General features: G+C 49.1%; 1 protein-coding gene across 3 annotated transcripts in view; it reads left to right on the forward strand.

Annotated features, from left to right (window-relative positions):
* Positions 1–18,932, forward strand: part of JARID2 (jumonji and AT-rich interaction domain containing 2) — a 254,648-nt gene that overhangs the window by 109,776 nt on the left and 125,940 nt on the right. For all 3 annotated transcript variants that reach the window (XM_045085040.1, XM_045085041.1, XM_045085044.1), the window contains exon 2: positions 7,069–7,204. The gene's annotated coding sequence lies outside the window, so the exon portion shown is untranslated. The remainder of the gene's footprint in view (positions 1–7,068; positions 7,205–18,932) is intronic.

The raw sequence follows: 18,932 nt of genomic DNA on the forward strand, positions 1-18,932 counted from the left end.
GGATTTGTAATGGAGAAGACATGATTATTTTGTGAAAAGGGAAGAAATACTACGTTTTAACCTGAGTCACACCACTCACATTTTTCAGTATTTTCTCATTTATTTTTGGCTCTGTAAATCCTTGTTTACTTGGAATCCTTGTCAAGAATCCAGACAGCCTCCCTCCCCCACCCCCACCCTACCCCCCAGGTAGGGGGATGCTTTCATTGTTCTGTTCTCACACTTGATGGAAGAGGCTGGCATTTCAGACAGCACATATTGTATTAAGTAGGTTGACTTAACAGGTATAGGCAGAACTTGTTCTGAAGAGAAAAGGCATTCATGGAGAGGATTCCAGTCGTGCTCCCTGGAATGAGGAAAGCGCTTACAGTTTTTCTGCCCCGTCTCCCTCAAGAACCCAGTCTTTCAAATTTTGTCTCGTTGCTAGTTGGCTCTGTGCACCTGCCAGACCCCCTCCCCCCTTCCATTCTCCTCCTCTCCATGAAGTGTGCTTATTTCTTTTTAATCCAACTTAGGGTCAGGTTGAGCATTGGAATTGGGCCATGGCACTCCTTTTCTTTTAAGAGGAGTAGAAAGTCACAAATTCTTCCATTCCCAGAGCCTTGGCAAGGTGCATAGAGAGAGGCTGTACTCACACGCTGATGGTGTTGGTGAACTTCCCCAGTGGCTTCTGGGGATCCAAACACAAAGTCGTTCATCTCAGCACTTGTATAAGCTACAATACAGAGGTTTCATGGTAGGAGAAGACCTTCCTCCCTCCGGATCTGAACATTGTCTTTCTGTGCAATGCCCCAACTTACAGGAGGCTGCGAAGAATATTTGATTTCCTGTACCCCCTCCCTATGGAAGCATGAGTGTTTTCTGGGGAATGTAATGCTATCTTTTTTTTCTTTTTTTAAGATTTTATTTATTTGATAGAGATCACAAGTAGGCAGGTAGGCAGGCAAAGAGAGAGGGGGAAGCAGGCTCCCTGCTGAGCAGAGAGCCTGATGCAGGGCTTGATCCCAGGACCCTGAGATTATGACCTGATCCGAAGGCAGATGCTTCAACCCACTGAGCCACCCAGGTACCCCTGTAATGCCATCTTTAACTGTGCCTGTCCCAAGGGATTTCCCCTCCTCCCCTCACAAGTGACCTTTCTCTGTGGGGAGGTTCTGGGTTTCATTTTAAAACACAGGTGTGTATCACACTGCATTTCTGGTACGTCTTAGATGTTGGCTTTATTTTTCTTGGTTGATGGGGTTAAAATGATCTCCAGTGTATTAGACCTTTTTTATTAATGGATTCCTATTTGCTGAAAAGAACACCTAGTATAATTGGTTGGTTGACCTGTGTCTCGGCTTCCAACAGTAGTTCCTTATTAACAATGCCCATGGTTGGTATGATACATTACTTGGTCATTCTGCCTGTGATGTAACGTTTGCTGACAAGTGATAGGAAATTAAGCATCTTCCATTGGGTGGACCCTATTAATTTGTAAATGGTTGTAATGTTAGAAAAGTTTGTTGTATTTTTAAAATCAGAAACCTTTCGAACCCATGCATTTCCATCCGTGTTTTCCCTCTCCTCAATCAAGATGACCTGAATTTGAAATCCTAACAGACACGGACAGATTGCATAAGGATGTCTTGAGGGGTGACCTTAGAACCCGTGTTCTTCCAATTACATGAAGTAGCTACAGAGACCCAATAAGAGAAAATCCCTCTCCCTCCTGTTCTTACTAATCTCCAGTGAGTGCTGTTCATGAGTGGTTCTGGTGGGTTTCTTTTTTAATTTTTTATTTTTTTTCATATATTTCCATTCACCTCTTGAAATGAGTAATTTTAATTTTGCTTTCATGTAGGAGTTCATGTGAGTTACAGGTTTGACATTTACTCTTCAAGAATGAATTTCTAGGGGTGCCTGGGTGGCTCAGTGGGTTAAGGCCTCTGCCTTAGGCTCAGGTCATGGTCCTGGGATCGAGCAGCCCCGTGTCAGGCTCTGTTTGGCGGGGAGCCTGCTTCCCTCCCTCTCTCTGTCTGCCTCTCTGCCTGCTTGTGATCTCTGTCAAATAAATAAATAAAATCTTTGCGGTGGGGGGAGGAAAGAATGAATTTCCAAGTTTTGAAACTTCGCTTTGGGTACCTGCCTCGTCCTGTGGACCCATTGACCACGCTTGCCAGTTCCACGTTCTCTGCAGCTGCGTGACCTTGGGAAAGACATTGAAACTTACCTCTTTTAAAAAAATGAGTTTCGTGATTACTTCCTTTTCCACCCCATTTTAAGCCAAAAGACTGTGGTAGCAAGCTTTTTAGTCTTTAACTGGACCTAGGTTTTGGAGGATTGTTAGTAGGTTCCGCTGTCACAGGGAGGGCTCCGTACAGTGTATCTTCCCATTTTCCCGTGCTGGCCGCGCAGCTCCATTTCCTTGCATGTCTGTTGCAAAACTTGGAGCGGCTTAGGGTTATGCTGTGTTCTTTTACTCTTAATAAAAAAGATTATGACCATAAGCATTCAAGTTTAATTCCTGACCAGCTGCCATTTTTGATAAGAGATTCTCCCGTTATTTCAAAGAATGGCAAACGTTTTTCAAATGAAAAGAAAAACCCTGTCACTTTTACTTTTTTAAAGGCCTTAATACTCAATTTTCCATCTGCCGAAGAAAGTGATTTTTTTTTTTAGCAGTCGGAATAGCAAAGTGAATCTAGATCTGTGTGATGATTTTCCTGTTTTTTCTTTTTCTCCCCCCCCCCCTTTTTTTAACCCCTTCAGTGGATATTCTACACATGGCAGTATTTACAAAGCATTTATTTTGGAGTTGGGGAAATAGAGGTTAAGAAATAAGGGGATGGGAATGAGGGAGGGTCCTTGATTGCACTTCCCGGGATAATTTGATGAAAATGTAAAAACCCTGGAGGTCTTATTGATGCCCCAATGGCAGTAGCTTTAAAAAAAAAAAAAAATCTTTAAGGAAATGCAAAGAAAGAAAGGACTCACACTCTGGGTGACTGAATTTCCATCAGAATTAAGCTGCTGGGTTCCTCTGACTGTGGCCACAGCTCCTCCTGGGCCCTCCTTTATTAAACTGACCAGTAAACCAGAATGGACTGGGTACTTGGTTCTGGGGAAGCATCCTGGAAGAAGTCCAGAAAAGATCTTTCCCTGTTCAGTGCCTCACTGTCAAATCGGGCAGGATTCCTTCAGACGAGGAGAGGGAGTCCCATGGCCTGACGCAGTCTAGGGAAGATCAGAGGAGATCATTAGGAATTTTGAGCACTGAGGCAAGAGTAGACTATCGGACGATTCTGAAAATGATGATTTGGGGATGCATAATTGAATACAGAGGGTGCTGGGAAAAGGGCACGCCAGAATCCTGGAGGATTCTAGAGGAGGAGGAATCTGTGTGGACGCGATGGGAGAGGAAAAGCCAGTGATCCAGATGTTTTGTGAAGGAATCAGTCAGAATTGAGCTTACACGGTAAGGGGCTGTGCCTGGGTTGTCAGGTTTGGGTTCTAGGAAACCATGTGGATTTCTAGATTGGGGCCGTTTCCTTGTGGGCACTAGGTGGTTGCAGGATGAGGTCTCCAGGACGATGAGAAGCTTACAGCTGAGAATGAGAGGGGTAGCCCGTCCTTTCGGATTATCACTGTGGGGTGTGTTTTATGGGGGGTAGCGGTGACTTGAGTCCAGGAAACTGTAGGATTTCCTGCACTGCACTCCACTTAAAACACCCTGGGTGTTGTAAGGTTAGGGACCGGCAGACCAGGTGTGGGTTAAGGTAGTGGGAAGAAGGTGAGCTTGAACTTGAGTCTCTTTGGTTACCCCGAAATATCTCTTGAGCTCTTGAGCTCGTATTGTATCAGGGAGGCCTTGTGTTGCTGGGATGTCAGTGGTCAAGGGGATTTCCTGGCTCCATGCAGGTATTGTTTAAATGGTTGATTAAATGAGCCCATTATTAGGGGCACCTGGGTGGCTCTGTCAGTTAAGCGCCTGCCTTTGGCTCAGGTCAGGATCCTGGGATCAAGCCCCATGTCGGTCTCCGAGGAGGCTGCTTCTCCCTCTTCCTCTCCCCTGCTTGTGTTCTCTCTTGTGTTCTCTCTCTCTCTCTGAAAAAAAAATTTTTTTTTTTTTTTTTTTTAAAGAAAAAGAAAAGGATGAGACCATGCTTGAAGAAGGAGGGGGAAACAAAAGGTAGTAAACTCTCAGATGTTGGCATTTGGAGTTGCCCGTCCTGTTGAGAGTTCTCTCTGGGCTTTTCTTGGAGTGCTCAGCCCTTGGCTGTTCCGAACGACAGCTGAGGCTAGAGCGGAGTGCGTGTTGGACTTGAGGTACCTTCGTGCAGACCTTCCATGACCCCCCATCTTGGCTAGCTCTGTGTTACCACCTCGGGGGGTGCAGGCACCCCTATGTGTTCTGCGTCAGGCCTTCCACCGGGGAGGAGGCCAGGCCTCCCAGCATAGCGTAGGGTGATCCGTCTTGGCCCTGCAGCTGGGAGAAGCAGCTTAAGTTTTAATTTCGGAGTTATTACCCATCTATGGAGCTTTCGGAAACAGAGTCCCTTTATTACCAACTAGGTTTGTGTCTTGTGTCAATGTCAAGGGACGGGACAAAGCTTGACCAGTATTGTATGTTATAGAAAAGAGCTCTTGTGTACCCCCCCAAATTTGTTTTTCAATGTCTACAATTTGAAACCCCATAATCTGGGTCATGGATTTGGCTCCCCTGTATTTAAAGTACTTTATAGCTTTCATGAAGGCTCTCCTGTCCGTAAGTGAACCCGAAACGCATCTTCTTTTGTGGGCGGCTTCTGCCCCCATGGTTTATGGTTTAATGAGACCACAGTTGTAGGGGCAGGGCTGTCTTGTGTGGAGGCCCGATGTCAGAATGAAGGCACCAGTCTGAACACAACCCAGTAAATCATGTCAGGAACTTTACTTTGAAACCTATTTTCAGGTTTTATAATTTATAAACTGTGGGTATGTACGGAATAATAGTTTATAATCCCAGCCTCGTTGGAGGATGAGAATAGGGATCAGGTCCCCGTGAAGAGTGTTCTCTCCTGGGTGCTGGGAAAAGCTGGGGTTTCAGCCTCACTGTCTTCAGTATTATTAGGAGGAGCCAGTACTCTTTTGTTGGGGGAGCTGGTGGGACAGCGAATTCACCTTCTTTGTGCCTTTTGTGTGTTGTGTGCCTACGTCCTCTGATTAATTATTCAAGCTCCTCAGGTGGAGTCTGGTCAGAGGGCCTCCTTTTTCTGTTGGTGAACCATGTGGTCGGAAGGTAGAGAGTGACTTGTGCATGGTAGTGGTTCAGAGACCCCGTGGGCTTGTCCCGCCAGGGGAGGCAGTTGTCTGGTTATTTTCAGCCTTTGGGTCCGGACCTTGACCCGCCCACCGTGGTCTCCAGATCCCTCTTGCCTCTCTGGGGAGCGCCCCCAGGAAGACAGGAGGCGCCTTCCTCCTTGGAGCCAACGGAAATCTCCGCTTGGCCGGTCTGCAGGAGTGGGAGGATGGCGTGGGCAAGGTGGAAATCCTAGTAGTTCTTTCCCAGGGCTCTCTTCCCCCTTATTACGGAAGATGGAAGTGCGCTCTCCTGGGGAAAATCCTGGCAGCTTAACCGAGTGCAGTTTCAAGTTATTTAGGGCTTTAGAGTCTCTGTGGTCGGATTTCTCTAAGAGGTAGTTTGTGTTTATGCAGAATTTAGGAACGCGCACGCTGGGAAAGCCCTCAGGTCATCTGGCCCCCCCTGACCAAGTCCTGTGGAGGTTTCCAGGGACTTGCAGGCGGCAGGGAGGGTGAAACTGCTCTGTCTGCACTGGGCTGGCCGTTGGGGTGTAAGGCCTGAGCAGAAGGAACCCGAATATCCACCTTCCCTTCCTGCTTTTACCTACGGTATTAACGTTCTCCGTATTCTCCGAAGGTCCCAAGGATCTGAGAAGCTCCTATCCTTCTAAGGTGAAAGGCTCTAAAATGCTTAAGTCTTGACTTGAGTGTGAACTTAAGGACCTCTTGGTTTGCAGACAGTAGGCAGGTGCCTAGGGCTGTCCTTAGCCTTGTGTGAAGCAACACTTCAGATCTTACACACAGCTTCTCGCTGGTTCCCTACAGCAGTCCCCTCTCTGCTCAGATCCCGGATCCACCATTTCTGATTCCAGAGTGGGCTCTGACCTCCGTCTCCAGCTGGGGGGGCTCCCTCTCCTCCTCCTCTTGCTGCTCCTCGCCCCTCCCTCTGTCTTTCTGCCTTTACTGCTGGAGTGGCTGGGAGGGGCGCCGGCGGCACCGGCGGCGGCGGCGGACTAGCTCCTTGGATTTGCCCAGCCTGGCCCTCGTGTGTTCCCGGCCTCTCTCAGGAGCGTGCACCGCATCTGATACCACAGACCTAAGGGAGCCTCGCAAATTAGACCTTCAAGACCTATTATTAACCTGTGTGTATTTTTCTTTCCTCCCCCTACCTTCCCCTTTAAGTCACCCCTTCCCTTCCCTCCCAGACCTCCTACGGCTGCCCACCAGGATTCATGCCCCCCCCCCCCCCCCCGCTCTCTTTCCTAATGAGGGCTCCTTTCTGTGACTGAGGGGTCAGTGGAGATCCCATTTCATCTCTTCTGATGTAACGGTGAAGTCTTGGCAGGCAGCACCAACCCCTGCCCCCCCCCAGCAGCCGTTTCTGAAGGAGCCCAGCTCAGGGTCGTAAGGCAGGGCACCTTCTGGCATTGCTCTGCGGAACTCCGGAGGCACACTGGTTCCTCAGGCGTCCGCTTGAGGGTGCACAAAACGCCTCTTTCTGAATTTTGCCCGGAATATGTTAGTGTTACTGGTTAATGAGGGTATTTGGGCGCAGGGCTTGTAATGAAAGCGAGGTGCTTGGCTTCCTTCCATGCCCTTCGGCTTTTTGCTAGGAGCAGTGCTGGAACCATGACCACAGGATGGAATTCTGGCCTCCACAGCTGGGTCTTGGTTGCATGATGCTTGTTTAGATTTTTTTTTTTTTTAAGTTTATTCAAACTCTTCGTATTTACTTGCCCACCTACCCCCCCCCCTTTTTTTTTTTTTTTTAGTGATTTCCCTTCTCCCTTTCTTCTGTTTCTCCAGGATGACAGTGATGGGATTCCATGGTCAGAAGAAAGGGTGGTACGTAAAGTCCTTTATTTGTCTCTGAAGGAGTTCAAGAATGCCCAGAAGAGGCAGCACGGGGAAGGCATTGCTGGGAGCCTGAAAACGGTGAATGGTGAGTTGCCTCTTTTGTTGGAATCGGATGGTATCTTTGGGCACGACCTTGTTTCTGAATCGGATGTGTTTCGGGCAGCTTGTGCTTCTCAGGTTAGGCCCCTAATGGCAGTTATTTCGGACATCCGACTGGGATGATGGATTCATTTTTATGCTCCTTTATGTGTTGTGTAATATAATTGGCAAGGTGCCTTAATTAGTCTGTTCCCTACAGATAAGATGGGGACTGTGATCTGATTTCTGGGTTGAAGGTAGAATCTGCCTTACCAGTTTTTCTTTGGGTCTCTGTCTTTCTCCTTGGATCTTGCCGCACCCTGGAGCTCCTGGTTCTTTTCCTGTTTGTGTAGGAAGTAGCTTGAGTCTCGTGGGTGCACGCGGCCCTTCCTGCTCACTGGCTCAGAGGCCTGCTGAGGACCTGCTTCCTTCCTTGCTTCGCAGGTCGGGCAGGTGGTTGCATGGCGGCAGGTAATAGACGGTGGCCTGGAATTCTGTGCATCTGGGAGGGCAGCTGTGTGGCTACCCGAGGTCTTGCAGCCTGGAAGGAACCGTGCTCTTCTGAGTTTTTAACACTGACTCTTTGTCATGGGCTTTTTAGGAGGATGGGCCAGAAACCAGCCAGTGGAAACCATTTTAGAACACGCATTTGGTTACAGTCTGTGCTCGTTAAGGGGATGTGGCCGGGGTGGCCTTCCGCAGTCTTCCTCGTTAGTCTTTTGGAATTCTAGATAAATGTGAATGAATGGACCATGTTCTGATTGGTACGTAGCTTGGAGCAAGGAGAGAGACACGGGAGAGGTGGTTGTTCTTTTTTTAATGTCTCTGCTGTGGTCCGTGGAGTGACAGCGTCGGGACATGTGGGCTACTTGAGAGCTGGCCAGGGTCCAGCAGCCACGTTCACCTCGGGTGTCCACTGTCCTTCCAGTTGGCTTCATTGTAAGGTGGGTTGTCTGGGGGAGCCTCTTTTTTAATGATTTTATTTATTTATTTGACAGAGAGAGAGAAATGGCAAGAGAGGGAAGATAAGCGGGGTGGAGTAGGTGGTAGAGGGACAAGCAGGCTTCCTGCCAAGCAGGGAGCCTAATGCGGGGCTCAATCCCAGGACCCTGGGATCATGACCTGAGCCCAAGGTAGATGCTTAATGACTGAGCCCCCCTTGGGGAGTCTCTTGTTGGGACCAGTGCCCACATGGGTGGGACCCGTGTGAAGCCTTGGCTGGGTTTCCAGGGACACCCTCCCTGGACTACACCTGGGTTTGCCCTGCCACCCACCCAGGGCCTGTCTCTTTCCTGTTTCTATGGGACTTAAAGCTTCTGGAAGTTGGGAGTCCACATGTATATGGGAAGGCCCCCATCCCTTGTGTGTATGTGTATGTGTGTGTGTGTGTGTGTGTGTGTGTGTGTGTGTGTGTGTATTCCCCCCGCCCCCCACAGAAGCACAATTAGTAGAATCTGTTGCCACCAGTCTAGAATCTGGCCCTTTGTGTGATGTGATTCTTCCTAGTGTCCTTGCTTCACATTGAATGTAGTGTCTGGCTTTTTACGTGTTTGAGGGGAATGTGGCCCGGGAGAGTCTCCTTGTACCCTGAAGGTTACAGCAGAGCAGGGGCAGCTGGGGGTTAGAGGTCATTGTCGTGAAAAGGCATAATCTCATTCTGCTATGTACATCACATGGTACGGCCGTAGTGGTTTTAGAATCTTAACAACAACAAACATCAACCCATTTGAGGGGGGAAAATAAAATCCACTTTTAGGACAAGTTTGCCAGGTGTCCAGGATTAAGTAAAGGTGGGATTTAGGTAAAAGAACAAAAACTAAAGCCCTTCTAGAGGTCTTCCAGGCACTGCCAACCTCGTGGAGCAAAGGTAGCTCTCGTTTTTAACTGGCCTCGTTGAGGGCTTGACAGTGCCCAGGAAGGAGTTCTAAGAAATCTGGGAAAAGACTGCCTTGCTGGGGGTCGTTAGACACTTTAAAGAATTCTTGTATCAGTTTCATAAAGAAAAGGGGTTTTTATTGTGGTAGTTTGTATTTCATGCTGATGAAGACCGGCTTGTCGTTTTCCTGTCTAGTGTTCCGTCCGGAGACGCCAAGGCCTGCCTGCCTCTCTCTCTCTCTCTCTCTCTCTCTCTCTCTCTCTCGGCTGCGGGATTGCTGTGAAGATGCCCGTTTCTGTTTCCTGTTGGTGTCCGCGCAGCCACCTGTCCAGAGTCCACATGTTTGTCATTCTGTGTCGTGGATTTCCATAGCACTTCTAAATAAGCCCCTCTGGTTGTAAGAAGAATGTTCTTAGAGGCCACTAACAGGTTGAAGTGTGCTTTCTCATTGGGGGCCTGCTGGAGAGATCGGGAAACAGCATAGCTCACTCGTGGAGAATAGCTCCTTCTCTGGAGGTCCCTGGACCTCAGCAGTGCACTCTCAGGGCACCCGATCCAGAGAGAGTGGAATGCAGTGGAGCATCCCGGGCTATTCTGGTAGCTGAGGTTGGGGGTAGGAGGGTTGCAAGCAGTGTTCTGTGTGTGTGTGTGTGTGTGTGTGTGTGCGCGCGCGCGCGCGCCTGTGAATGCGTCACTTGTTCAGCGGATACTTCATAAACATCATTCCCAACTACGCAGTGGAAGGACCTCATCCTGAGCTGGACATCACAGCACCCTATTTTGAGGTTTTTAACTGTCGGGCAAATGAAGGTAGGTTAGTGGGGGAAGAGCCCCTTTCACAGCCCTGCCAGGTGAAATGTTTCCTTTTTTGCTTTGTTTGTTTCAGTTCATCACAGAACCACCTGAGGTTCCCTTGTAAACGCTGAAATCCATTGGTCCAGTGTTAATGGTCACAGGAGGAATCTGTCTGGTGGTGGAGTTTTGAAGCTCTGCCCAGTACAGAGCCCTTGCTGTAGGATCCGGGGAAGGAAGCTGACCAGACAGCGGTTGTAGGGGGTTCCTGTGCCCAGAACTGGGGTGGGGTCACTACTGCCCCTGTGCCATTGTCCGTCTCTTCCCACTACCCCCCATCCCCCACCCCATGCCTTGCAGCTTGGGGACCTTGGGTGGTGACCTACCTCTGAGGCCCCTGGTGTGTTCAGCTGTAAGCTGAAGAGTGTCCTTGTAGGGCTTTGGGAGTGCTCTGTCTGGTAGTGACTTTCCCAAGGTCACACAGCTGTCAACTGTGCTGTAGCAGAACTGGAATTAGAGCTCACGTTCTGGAACTCTGGATCTAGCACTCATTTAAGGAGGCAGAAGCGGTGAAAATGACCCCGTATCCTTGCAGCAGTGGTATTGAAAACAAGGCGTTCGATCCCCCCATGCCCATGTCACTTTTCCGAGCTGTTTCTGGGTTATTCATCCTCCCAGTGTTTGCTGGGGAAAATTCTGTCTTCAAATAATAGCTGTGTTGACAATAGGAGGAGCTTGATGGAACTTTTTCTCTAATTTGAGAATGAATTGACATCACTTCCTCTAAATCCTTGGCCCACGAGGATGACGAAGCGTGTGAGGGATCAGGTGTCCGGGAACCCGGCGTAGAAGGCGGCAGTTTTTATCTGAGTGGATGAACTCTGCTGCCCCATTTTCTCTGGGTCTTGGGTCGTCGTAATAACCCAGCCAGACAGGAGACTGTGGGGAGAGCTCGTAGTTTATGTCATGAAATCCATGTTGGCCATCCGTCTTGCAGGGAATGAGGTTATAGTTTGGTTGTTGTTGTTTTCTGTTTGTTTTTGATCCTAGTAGAGGTAGTGAATGTGAATCTTGAACAGCCTCATGGATCATCCTTGTGGAGGGACTGAAACCCTCCACTGGGTTGGCTGGTTAGAGCCGGGCCTGGGGGAGGTGGGGCTCGGATTTTTGCAGATTGCGAGAGCCTTCTGTCTGCTTCCTGCCGTAGATAATGCCACTCTGGCTGTAATAAATTTGACAAAAGCTTCGGGAACGGCTGGCAGAGGCTGAGGCCTCGGCCACTCTTTGAGGGCCCTTGGCCCGCCGGGGCTGAAATTAGGGACATTTAAATAATAACATGCTACACAAATGAGTACACATAATTACACAGTAAGAGAGGGGAGCTATTAGCTGTATTTGGAGTTTCATTTGCTTCCTATAAATGTCATCTGAGATCGAGCAAGGCCTCTGGCCAGTTGAAGAGCCTTGAGTGGATTTGAGGGACCCGGGCTCCTCTTCCTTGCGGTCTTGCGGTGGTCCTGGTGGCCCGTCCGCACTGAGCACCCACTACGGACTCCCCACCGATCCCGGCACTCGGTCCTCATCTCAGTCGTTGTAATCTCCTGAGCAGACCGTTCTGTGGATGAGGTTTGAAAGAGATAATGTGTGATGCTGTGCTGGGGAAGGAGGCTTCGGGGGTGGGGTGGGGGTGTGAGTGTGAATGTGGGCCTCTGTCGTGCATGTCATTGATCGAGGGAATCCAAAGATGGCACCTGTCCTACTTGCTCACCCTCCTGGGCCCCGTCACCGGTACACAGACGCATTCATCATCTTTCTTCACTGAGAGGTAGAGCTTTTTATTTTTTTTTAAATCTACGTTTTAAAAAAAGATTATTTATTTGATGGAGAAAGAGCGTATGAGCGCACAGTGGGTAGAGCAGCAGGAAAAGGGAGAGGGAGAAGCAGGCTCTCTGCTGAGCGGGGAGCCTGATGCAGGGGCTCAGTCCAGGCCTTTGAGATCATGACCCGAGCTGAATGTTGCTTAGCCGACTGAACTACCCAGGTGCCCCAAACTTTGTATTTTTAATGCTGCTGCTGAACCACGGGGTTGGCAGTCCTCCGAGGGCCACTGGTCCTGGTGCCACACTGGAGGGGGATGGGCCTTTCTGGCAACCACTGCTGACTTGTAGTGAGGGGCCGAAGCTGGAGATGTGGATACAGGGGACACCCCCCAAACCCCCTACATACAAACCTTCTTTATCTCCAGCTCCTTGAAAATCTTAAAGATCCCCGATGTGTTGATTGTGAAATGAAACTTGGTCCCAACTCTTGCAGGGTCATTGTTCTGCATAAAATAAAGATGTTTTGTGAGCCCAAATAAAAAGTCTGAGCACATTGTCCCACGGATGGCACTTGATGTACGCGGCTGTATTTGAAAAGATGGTCATGGTCCTATGGGTGCCTTCTGTCAGCTGACGGGGGACACCTCTCCTGTCGGCTCTGGGCCCGCGGTGTTCGCCTACAGTGTTCACATCCAGCTTTTTCAACGGGAGAGACTGTTCTTTGGGTGTTTGCTTGTTTCCTCCTAGAGAAAGTGGCTTACCCCACCGCCCGTGTGTCTGCCTCCGTGTCCTCTGTAAGCTGTGGGCACCGCGGGCTCAGGCTGCCCTCATGCAGCTGCCGCGGGCTGGGTTTCTGGAACTCTCCAACCTGAGACCCTTCTTCCTTCTGTTCCTACCGCCTTCACGAGTGAGACAGCATTCCATGTAAACGCTGGGTGAGACGTCAGAAAACTTGACGTCTTTCTCTGTGGCTTTCCCGTCCCGGACCTGAGTGGGACCCTCCGGGCATTTCTTGATCGTGCTTCTGTTTGGTTGACACTTGATCATGTCTTTAGAACACAGACGGGTTTTGGGAGTCCTAAAACGGAACGCTGTTGCTCTTCTTTCCTGTCACTTTGTGCTGGAGGCCACCTTACCCCGCCAGGCCTCCCGGCCCACTTCCTCTGTTAGCTCTGTCCTCATCGTTGCCCAGTCTGGGCTGCTCTAAGAGGAGGGGCCTATGACAGGTAGCGGTGTATGTGTGTGGCGGGGCGGTGGGGGGTGGGCTCTCTCCTGCCTGTCAGGGTTCTTAGACAAGCCCAGCTATGAGGGGTCCCGAGGGCAGGAGGATGGAGATCTGCTGTGATCTCCTTTTCTTATCTCTACGGGGACCTCATTCTGGAACTTCTCCCTCTTCATTATTTACTTCTCTCCTAGATGATTGCCATCAGTAAACCAAACATGTTATGGTTGCTCTCATGATAAAATAATCCCTCTACTGATCTTGCATATCGCTCCTGCTGTCCTGTCTGTCTCAAAAGAAAATGTCTACCCAGGCTGTACTCTCACTGTCTATATTCATATTAATATCCTTTCCACTTTCGGTCTCCTTTGAATTCCAGGGATCAGTTCTCGATTAAGGCTTCATAATGACCTTGATTGCCAACTCAAGATTCCAGTCAATGTAGCATTATTCGCCCCTTTGGCAGTGGACATGATCGAACCTGTCCTGAACTCCCCTTGCTTACTTGGCTTCTACACAGATTTCTTGGAAGGTCTCGTCAACATGAACTGTCCCAACACCAACTCTGTCTCCAGCTGAGTCTGTCCTCTGCTCTGCCCATCTCCTGTTGTCCATAAATGCCAGTTCCGTTTTTCTAGTTCCTTTGGCCTAAGCCTTGGAGTGATATGTACTTCTGGTTTTTCTATACTTTGCATTCCTTCCTTTAGCAAAACCTGTTTGTTCCAAATTCACATCTTCCGAATCTGAGTTCACACTATTGCCACTAGCCGGAAACCTCTAGCTTGGGCTGGGATCCCCGATGCTCTTTGATCTCAGCTTCTGCCTTTTTGTCCCTCTAGGCAGCAGTCAGAATGTGGGCTTTCATAGTCCTTCATAAATGCAGATTAGCACATGCTCTGTTCCTGCAGTGTCTCCCTGCCTCGAAGTGTGATAGCTTCGCATCCTTACCCTGACCACAGGATGTGGGCCACAGTATCTGTCTAGTCTCACTGCCTCCCCCGGTTTGGCCTTCTTGCTGTTCGAAGTGCACCAGAATTTTTGTGTTTTATGTATTTATTTTTTTTTAAGGATTTTATTTATTAGAAAGAGGGAGAGAACACGCGTGGGGGAGGGGCAGGCGGTGAGGGGCAGAGAGAGGGAGGAGGGGAGGGAGGAAGGCAGGGAGGAGCCCAATGCTGGGCTCAATCCAGGGACCCTGGGGTCATGACCTGAGCTTGAAGACAGAAGCCTAACCGACTGAGCCACCCAGGCGCCCCAGTTTTTTTGTACCTTAAAAAAAAAAAAACCAACAAAAACAACAAACAAACAACAACAAAAACAAACAGTTAATTTTTTGAGAGTGTGTGCAGGGGGAGAGGGAGAGAGAATCTGAAGCAGGCTCTGCTCAATGCAGAGCCTGACTCGGAGCCCAGTTTCAGGATGAGACCATGACCGGAGCTGAGATCAGGAGTCAGGTGCTCAGCTGTCTGAGCCAGCCCGGCCCCCAGAGCTTTTGTGCTTTCTGATCCTTCTGTTGACAGCTGTCTCCCTTTAGAGAGCCGCGTGCTTCCTCCCTGCCCGTGTTTCAGGGGCCTGCTCAAACCCGGAGGTTGGAACTGGAGTGTCCCTCTTGAGCATCCTATCAAAAATGTTTTCTTGGTCTGTTACCCTTTCACTCTTTACCTTGTAATACTTGTCTGCATAGAATTTACCCTGCCTGACCTTGTATTCTTGTTGTTCACTAGCTCTGAGTTTTCTCCCTGCAGTAGATTGAAAGTCCACGCTGGGTGGACTCCTGGTGCTCTGTAGAGCGTGTGCTGTGTGACACGGTGTGCAGACCGCTTTCTGCCCACCAGCTGCTCCCGCCTCCCGCTTCCAGCACCCTCTGCCTTGCTGTGGACCTGTTCCTGTCTGATCATCGGTTGAGTGTCCCACGTATGACTCCAGCTTTTAGTTCGGAAATACAGTCTGACACCTTCCCCTGTGCTGTTTTCCCTGTCTCTGAAGCACATGTTTAGTCATGGTTGTCATAAATTTCTAAGTCTTAACCATCCTAAAGTTTCTTAGGATTGGATCACCCTATACCTTACCTTTCCTTTCATTTTTCTTCCCTTTTCTTTTTCCTTTCCTTTGCTTCTTCTTTCTTTCTAAAGATTAATTCATTTGGGAGAGAGCGAGAATGTGCACAGAGGAGGAAGGGGCAGAGGGGGAGAGTGTCCCAAGCAGATTTTGTACAAAGCGCGGAGCCTGACGTGGGGCTTGATCTCATGACCCGGAGATCACGATCTGAGCTGAAACCAAGAGTTTGGTGCTTAGCAGAGTGAGCCACCCAGGTGCCCCCACCCCGCACCTTTTCTTAAACACTATTTCTAGTTTACGTATTCAGGTACAGGATATGTTGTTTAGTAGTTTAAGTTAAAATTGAGCCTATAAGAAATAAGTCATTCCTTCTAATCTCATAACATTTTCGTAATCTGTTGCTACCAGGACTCCTGACTCAGATCGTACCCCCTCACATTTATTTATTTATATATATATTTTTTTATTTTTAAGATTTTATTTATTTATTTGACAGAGATCACAAGTAGGCAGAGAGAGAGAGAGGAGGAAGGAAGCAGGCTCCCTGCCGAGCAGAGAGCCGGATGCGGGGCTTGATCCCAGGACCCTGGGAACATGACCTGAGCCGAAGGCAGAGGCTTTAACCCACTAGGCCACCCAGGCACCCCAACCACCCTTATTTTTTTAATTGAGGTAAACTGTAATGCTCTGCGAAATCATGCTTCTTACTTGTATGATTGGATGGATTTCCAAATGCTCCTATACCCATGTAACAAGTGCTCTATTGTAGACTGAGGACTTTTCCATCAGCCCAGAAATGTTGGTCGTATACCTTTCCCTTTCCAAATGAAAGTATGGGTTCATTTTGGGGTTTGTCACCATAGCTGTCTTGATTTTTTTTTTCTTTTTTTAACCTTTTATGATAACTGGGTTTGTGTTTTCCCAGAATGTACCAGAAGCCCTGGCTTTAAGGTAAGCATGAATAAAAGACCTCCTAGAGTTGGACATGGCCATGAGTGACCTTCACCATCTCAAGGTGGCATTGGTGGAGCCAGATTCTTGGTCTTGAACTGGGCACGTTTTTGGTCCTGAGCTGTGTACAAGTCTGGATCTAATGAGCGTTTGAACAGCTCTGCCTCTCCTCCTGCTTGGTGTTTCCCCCTCTGTGAGTGTTGAGAAATCACAGCCTTGGTTCAAGAATTCAGGAGGTTCTTGGAACTGGGGTTCCAGACATGGCTTTTCCCCAAAGACAAGCTGAAGAGGCATCCCTAGGGCATAACCTTTCTCTGCTGATGTGTTTTCAGTTCGAGTGATTCTTATCTGGAGCCTGTGAGCTGCCCCATGGCCCTGAGGATGCAGATGTGGGGGGCAGCGTGGTCAGATGGCTGATTGCTGTTCATTTTTTTTTACAGCTGTGGCGAAGGTCTGTGTATTAGTCAGCTCCTGCTGCCCTAAGAAAATACCATAGTCTGGGTGGGGTGGTTTAGACAGAAATACATTTCTCCTTGTTCTGGAGGCTTGGAGGTCCCGGATCTGGGGTGCCAGCCAGTCTTTCCTGATGAAGAATGGCTTCCTGGCCGTATCCTCACTAGACTGAGAGGTGGGGACAGAGTGCGTAGGTGTCTCTTCCTCTCCTTATGAGAATGCTGGTCCTAGTAGATTATTGTGTGTCGCGCCCCGCCCCCGCCCCCCCCCCCCATGATGACCTCATTTACTTTTCTCGCCTCCTCACAGGCTCTGTCCAAATACGGTCACAGTGGGGGTTTGGGGCTTCAGCATAGGCATTTGGGGTGGGGCAGTCTTACTACCAATACTGGCACACGGGTAGGGCTCTGAGATACTAACAGTTTTATTTCATTTTAATTTTCGGTTAAGTTAATTTCCGTGTTCATCCACAGCGTGTTTCCTTTTGTGCTTATGTGGGTACTGGAAGGGTTTCCTGGTATGCTGGGAACCCCTAAGAACTTGTTTGACCTTGGAGAAGTTATTGTTCCTCTCAGTTGGACGGAATTAAGCTTGGGTTTTTATTTATTACATGCCTGCCTTTTTGAGACCTCTTGCGTTTATCTAAATCCCGTACTTCAGTGGGGATTAAAACAAGACTCCTGAGCTGGCGAGCTGCTGGAGGCCAAGAGCCCGAAGGAAGGGGCAAAAAATTGGGTTATTTCAAAGGCTCCAGGGATCAGGGAGGGAGCGGGAATCGAGAGGTCCCCCGGAGGGATGTTTCTGTTTTCAGTGTGGGAAAAATCATGGCCTTACTGGAGGTTGATGGATCTTGTTTGTTATACACACATTCATTTTATTTGTATTTTATACATGGATTCAATTTACTTTTATATGCTGTGAGTGTAATTTAGGGCAAGGCTTTCCAATTGGTTTTACTTCTCAACTTGTATAGGAAGGGGAAGAGCCTGGGGGGTCCCCAGACAGGGCTGCCCTCCGCCCAAGTGGACTTGTTCCGGCATGGAGTTTATCTGTGTGCAGGCCGGCAAATGCTCACGTCCCTGACCTCCTCCTTACCTGGAGATAGTGGGGATAGGTGCTTTGGGCCGCGCTGTGATTTGGGTTCTGGGGTGGATTGACGGAGCATTAACGACGATCTGATCTATGGTGGCCTTAGTGTGGTTTTGCTTTGCTCGTGAACTTCTTCAATCCCCCCAACTTTAGAGGGCCTCTTACCTCGCTTTTGGAAATAACCCGTTATTACTTGAGCCATGTTAAATGTTCAGCGTCCCGTATGGCATATCCTTAAAGCCAGAAGGGTGATAACTGGGTATGCTTTTGGGAAATTACCCTACAACCCATAAATTCCTTAATTTACAGTTTGTTACTCTCTCCTGCGGTCAGATCTCCTCTGTCCTTCCAACTTTCTCTGTAGTCTTTCGGGGGACTTCTGCAGAGCCCCAAAACTACCTTCCTCATGATTTCTTCTGGAAGACTCTAAAACTGTACAGGTGTCTCGTGTGTGGAGGTTTCGGGTCTGGGAGGGAACTCGGAGCTGTTTTATAACCTTAGACCTGCCCGTCAAGGACCAGAGTGTCCAGTATCAGTATCTGTCCAGCCTGTCCGCCAGGCTGTCTCCGTGTCTTGCAAGGAGAATGTGAGGCTCGTTCCTGGAGCTTTGGGGCTCCTCAGGCCCAGTGCCCCCGTTCCTCCTGTCTCCCGTTCCCTGATCTTTCACTAGTGCTCTTGGTTCATTCATGCCTTGGAGCTGATGATTTCAGTTCTGCACACAGGGGCCTCTTCCTGTGTCACCTGCCCCTCCAGTGGCTTCTGGGTCCATCCCTTCACTGCCTTCCTGTTAACCTTTGGTGGGTAGGTGGGCCTCCTGATGGGGTATGTGACACTTGGTCTTGGTGACCGGGAAAGACCTCTGTGCCTGAGGGGACACCCCCCCCCCCCCACCGCATCAGCTCTTGGTGCTGTCTCAAATGGCAGTTTCCTTCCAGTTTTCCAACAGCTTTGAATGATTTCCGTTGCATTTCAACGCATAAAGGCAGCTCAGAGTCACCCTTTGGAAACATGTTTTAAAAAGTTCTGATACCTTCACCCTACTGGGCTTGCAGTATTTATGAAGGAGTTTGAATCTAGAAGGTCAGCGACTCCTCTCCAGACAGGAGTAGGGCAGGTGACCCCCCCTCCCCCCAGTGGAAATGGTACACATTTACTGTCTTGGCATGCAGGAGGCTTGGTGATTCCTGGAGGGATCTGCATTGCAAATTGCTTAGCCTGGACCAGAGCTGCTTTACCCTGTCCTCACTCAGCAGTTTACCCAACTTCAGACCAGTGTTATTTGAAAAGGGCCTTTCCAGTTTACTCAGTTGGAAAGTGTTACAGAGTTTTAAAGGGTGAGCTGGAAGGCTCTCAGCTGGCAGTTTCTGACTCCCTCAGAGGAAAATATTGGCAAACTCTCCACTCTGTGCCTGAACTCTTCTTATGAATTGAGAAGCCAAGAGTTACGAAGGCATCACAAAGGGCCGGTTTGAAC

Source organism: Mustela putorius, unplaced genomic scaffold (genome assembly GCF_011764305.1).
Source record: "Mustela putorius furo isolate JIRA1106 unplaced genomic scaffold, ASM1176430v1.1 tig00000831_pilon_pilon_pilon, whole genome shotgun sequence".
Taxonomy (NCBI): domain Eukaryota; kingdom Metazoa; phylum Chordata; class Mammalia; order Carnivora; family Mustelidae; genus Mustela; species Mustela putorius.